Raw genomic sequence first — 6175 nt, 5'->3', positions numbered from 1 at the left:
CTTTAGGTACCCACTTGTGTTTTATTGTGGATTTAATGTATGTGAAAAATATAAATCTATTTTTTAGCCTATTTTGTTAATGTTTCTATCTTGCAGAAAGGATCGTTTGGTTTTGTTTTATAGCAACTGCCTAGAGGCAGCAGCAAAGTTGGCCCACCTTAATCCAACTGCAGGGGCTAAAGGGATCTAATACTGAGCTTCGGTAACTTCTCAGCCAAGCTCTGACATTTGCATTTTAGCCTTTAATCCTTAAGGTTTTTTTTTTTCAACCTAATGTATGGTTTCTGTTTTTCTGAACAATTTTTGTTGAGGTGCATATAACCATTAATTTTCTGGGGTGTCTACATGATTAGCATGTAAAGGTTGTTAAAAATTTTAAATTAAATGCATTTCTTGGGTTTCATAGAGAAGAATTTCTAAAGTACAACAGGAAAGGAGAACACCACAATAGTGTGTAATATTTGCCCACAAGTAGGAATTTCTTCTGAGGGTAATGGGGGCTTAGTTGAATTACAGCACATTTTCATGAGTGCCTAGTAATGCAGGGACAGAACTCAGCTTGTATCTTGTCTCTTAACTGACACAGTTTTGTACATATATTTTCATTTGTCTCCCTCTTCAGAAACCTCCAAAGTATGATTTCTTACCAGAAGTCCCCACCTTCGCATGCCACAGAATTTAATTATCTTAAGTATTGGCCTGTCCACTTCTTGGCACCAGTTGGGAAACTGATTCACATGCCACATTTCACTGTCTTCCTACTTTTTGTCAACACTGTTAGAGAAAGGTTGATGCTTTCTCTGGGCACCTTCCCTGCCAGAAGAGAGCTTGCCTCCAGGAAGTGCTCTGACCTCAGGACTCAGGGCAGATCTTCTCCATTTTCTCTCCAGTGTCTCTCTAAGGCTGGTCCACTCAGGAGAGCTCAGGCTGCAGAAGCAGCAGAACAGCTGGGACAGGGTCCTACAGGCCTACATCTGCACCCAGGAGATGGGGCTGTTCCACCTGGGTCCTGCCAGGAAAGAGATGGTATCCCAGGAGTGCTGACACAATGGACAGATCCTGGAAGCAGAATATGAACAGAGACACAGTGAAACTAACAGAACTTATGAAACAAATGGATTTAACAGATATCTATAGAACATTTTCTCCTAAAACAAAAGGATATACCTTCTTCTCAGCACTTCATGGTACCTTCTCCAAAATTGACCAAAACAGGCCTCAACAGATACAAAAATATTGAAATAATCCAATGCATCCTGTCATATCACCATGGACTAAGGCTGATCTTCAATAACAACATACATAATAGGAAGCCCACATACATGTGGAAGCTGAACAACACTCTATTCAATGATACCTTGGTCAAGGAAGAAATAAAGAAAGAGATTAAAGACTTTTTAGAGTTTAATGAAAAGGAAGCCACAACATACCCAAACTTATGGGACACAATGAAAGCAGTACTAAGAAGAAAACTCATAGCACTGAGTGCCTCCAAAAAGAAACTGGAGAGAGCATACACTAGCAGCTTGACAGCACACCTAAAAGCTCTAGAACGAAAGGAAGCAAATTCACCCATGAGGAGTAGACGGCAGGAAATAAGGAGGAGCTGGTTCTTTGAGAAAATCAACAAAATAGATAAACACTTAGCCAGACTAACTCAAGGGCACAGAGAGAGTACCCTTGTTAACAAAATTAAAAATGAAAAGGGAGACATAACAACAGAAACCGAGGAATTCCAAAACATCATCAAATCCTACTACAAAAGCCTATACTCAACAAAACTAGAAAACCTGGATGAAATGGACAAATTTCTAGATAGATACCAGATACCAAAGTTAAATCAGGGTCAGATTAATGATCTAAACATCCCCATATCCCCTAAAGAAATAGAAGCAGTTATTAATAGTCTCCCAACCAAAAAAGTCCAGGACCAGATGGGTTTAGTGCAGAGTTCTATCAGCTCTTCAAAGAGGACTGATTCCAGTTCTCCTGAAAGTATTCCACAAAATAGAAAAAGAAGGTACTCTACCCAATTCATTCTATGAAGCCACAATTACTCTGATACCTAAACCACATAAAGACCCGACAAAAATAGAGAACTTCAGACCAATTTCCACTATGAATATTGATGCGAAAATGCACAGTAAAATTCTCACTAACCGAATCAAAAACGATCATCCATCATGATCAAGTAGGCTTCATTCCAGGGATGCAGGGATGGTTCAATATACGGAAATCCACCAACGTAATCCATTATATAACCAAACTCAAAGACAAAACCACATGATCATCTCATTAGATGCTGAGAAAGCATTTGACAAAATCCAACACCGGTTCATGGCAAAAATCTTGGAAAAAACAGGAATTCAGGCCCATATATAAACACAGTTAAAAGAATATACAAAAATCCAGTAGCCAACATCAAATTAAATGGAGATAAACTTGAAATAATCTCACTAAAATCAGGGACTAGACAAGGCTGCCCCCTTTATCCCTACCTATTCAACATTGTACTTGAAGTCCTAGCCAGAGCAATTAGACAACAAAAGGAGATCAAAGGGATACAAATCGGAAAGAAAGAAGTCAAAATATCACTATTTGCAGATGATATGGTAGTATACATAAGTGATCCCAAAAATTCCACCAGACAACTCCTAAACCTGATAAACAATTTCAGTGAAGTAGCTGGATATAAAATTAGCTCAAACAAATAAGTGGCCTTTCTCTACACATGGGATAAACAGGCTGAGAAAGAAATTAGGAAAACAACACCCTTCAAAATAGTCACAAATAGTAAAAAATACCTTGGTGTCAATCTAGCTAAGCAAGCAAAAGACCTGTATGATAAGAACTTTAAGTCTCTGTGAAAGACATCAAAGAAGATTTCAGAAGATGGAAAGATCTCCTGTGCTCATGGATTGGCAGGATTAATATAGTCGAAATAGCTATCTTGCCAAAAGCAATCTACAGATTCAATGCAATTCCCATCAAAACTCCAACTCAATTCTTCACAGACTTAGATAGGGCAATTTGCAAATTCATCTGGAATAACAAAAAACCTAGGATAGCAAAAACTATTCTCAACAATAAAAGAACCTCTGGTGGAATCACCATCCCTGACCTCAAGCTGTACTACAGAGCAATTGTGATAAAAAACAAACAAACAAACAAACAAAAACTGCATGGTACTGGTACAGTGACAGACAGGTAGATCAATGGAATAGAATTGAAGACCCAGAAATGAACCCACATACCTATGGTCATTTGATCTTTGACAAAGGAGCTAAAACCATCCAGTGGAAAAGAGGACAGCATCTTCAACAAATGGTGGTGGCTCAACTGGCGGTTAGCATGTAGAAGAATGCCAATTGATCCATTCATATCTCCTTGTACAAAGCTCAACTCTAAGTGAATCAAAGAACTCCACATAAAACCAGAGTCTTATAGAGGAGAAAGTGGGAAGAGCCTTGAAGATATGGGCACAGGGGAAAAATTCCTGAACAGAACAGCAATGGTGTATGCTGTAAGATCAATAATCGACAAATAGGACCTCATAAAATTGCAAAGCTTCTGTAAGGCAAAACAGCAGCCAACAGATTGGGAAAATATCTTTACGAATCTTAATCCTATAGAGGGCTAATCTTTTATATATATATAAATTACTCAAGAAGTTGAACTCCAGAAAACCAAATAACCCTATTAAGAATTGGGGTACAGAGCTAAACAAAGAATTCTCAACTGAGGAATACCGAATGGCTGAGAAGCATCTAAAAATAAATTTGCAACATCCTTAATCATCATGGAAATGCAAATCAAAACCTCACACCAGTCAAAATTACTGAGATCAAAAACTCAGATGACAGCCAGGATGTGGAGAAAGAGGAACACTCCTCCATTGCTGGTGGGATTGCAAGCTGGTACAACCACTCTGGAAATCAGTTTGGCCGTTCCTCAGAAAACTGGACATAGTTCTACCAGAAGACCCAGCTATACCACTCCTGGGCATATATCCAGAAGATGTTCCAACTGGTAAGAAGGACACATGCTCCACTATGTTCATAGCAGCCTTTTTTATAATAGCCAGAAGCTGGAAAGAACCCAGATGTCCCTCAACAGAGAAATAGATACAGAAAATGTGGTACATTTACACAATGGAGTACTACTCAGCTATTAAAAACAATGAATTTATGAAATTCTTAGGCAAATGGATGGATTTGGAGGATATCATCCTAGGTGAGGTAACCCAGTCACAAAAGAACACACATGATATGCACTCACTGATAAGTGGATATTAGCCAAGAAGATCACAATACCCAAGATAGAATTTGCAAAATACATGAAAATCAAGAAGGAAGACCAACATGTGTATACTTTGATCCTTCTTAGAAGGGGGAGCAAAATATCCATGGGATGAGTTACAGAGACAAAATTCAGAGCAGAGACTGAAGGAATAACCATCTAGAAACTGCCCCACTTGGGTATCCATTCCATAAACAACCACCAAATCCAGACACTATTGCAGATGCTAACAAGAGCTTGCTGACAGGAGTCTGATATAGCTGTCTCCTGAGAGGCTCTGCCAGTGCCTGGTAAATCCAGAAGTAGTTGCTTACAGTCATCCATTGGACTGAGCACAGGGTCCCCAATGAAGGAGCTTGAGAAAGTACTCAAGGAGCTGAAGGAGTCTGCAGCCCCCTAGGAGGAACAACAATATAAACTAACCAGTAACCTCAGAGCTCCCCAGGACTAAACCATCAATCAACGAAAACACACAGAGGGACTCATGGCTTCAGCTGCATATGTAGCAGAGGATGGCCTAGTTGGTCATCAATGGAAGAAGAGGCCCTTGGTCCTGTGAAGGTTCCGTGCCCCAGTATAGGGGAATGCCTGGGCCAGGAATTGGTAGTGGGTGGGATGGGGAGGAGGGGGAGGGGGAGAGGATAGGGGTTTTCAGAGGGGAAACAAGGGGATAACATTTGAAATGTAAATAAAGAAAATAACTAAATTTAAAAAAAAGCAAAATCATGGGCTTTGCTTAAATAGTTTAAAAATTTTATTAGAAATGTTTGGCTGATTTATTTTAACACTGTACTGGCTAGTTTTGTGTCAACTTGACACAAGCTGGAGTTATCACAGAGAAAGGAGCTTCAGTTGGGGAAATGCCTCCATGAGATCCAGCTATAAGGCATTTTCTCAATTAGTTGTCAAGGGGGAGTTTTGGGTTCTATGAGAGCAGGCTGAGCAAGCCAGTGGAGTCAAGCCAGTAAAGAACATCCCTCCATGGCTTCTGCATCAGCTCCTGCTTCCTGACCTGCTTGAGTTCCAGACCTGACATACTTTCTTGATGAACAGCCATGTGGAAAATGTAAGCGGAATAAACCCTTTCCTCCCCAACTTGCTTCTTGGTCTTGATTTTTGTGCAGGAATAGAAACCCTGACTAAGACAAACACCTCTTCTACACCATTTTTTCTTCACAACCATATAAATAAAGTTAAGGATGGATTCTATAAATATGAACACACATGTAAGTAAGCTTACATTATGTTTTCCTATAGTTTTCTGAAACACAAATACATATAGTTTAAATAAAGTTATGCTACACTTAGCTGATAATCCTCCCTCAATTGCCTCAGACTATGCAGCCAAACACCCCAGTGAAGGCCAGAGATCAATATTGGTGTCTTCCTCAATTGCTCTCATGAGACCTGGGAATCACCATTTATGTTAGACTTGCTGACTAGCAAGGGATCCTACTATCTCTGGTTCCTCATCACTGAGATTATGTATTAAGCCATATCCCCATCCACTATCTACTTTTTGATAGAATTCACTATTTGCAATAAAGGTAAAACACTAACTATAGGGTTTTTTTCCGGTCTGTTCTGTAAAAGGGAAAAATCATATGAGTAAGACATGACAAATTGCACCTGAGGAAAAGACCCCTGGAGACTAGACAGATATTGCTGATGTTATGAAGACAATACTGTCTAAAGACAAAAAGCACACATACCCTACAAAAGGTTTTGAGCAACTAACTCAATCAGGAATATAAATTGACTTTCACATTCCTGATTATAAAACAAAACATAAACATCATTATTTCAGTTCCTCCTACTTGGGTCTTTTGTTACTTGTAGCCAAAGGAACCTATTAATAAAATTACAATGATTTAAA

The sequence above is a fragment of the Mus caroli genome, chromosome X (genome assembly GCF_900094665.2).
Source record: "Mus caroli chromosome X, CAROLI_EIJ_v1.1, whole genome shotgun sequence".
Classification (NCBI taxonomy): domain Eukaryota; kingdom Metazoa; phylum Chordata; class Mammalia; order Rodentia; family Muridae; genus Mus; species Mus caroli.
The sequence above is the reverse complement of the archived record's forward strand: the minus strand, read 5'-3'. Positions refer to the sequence as shown.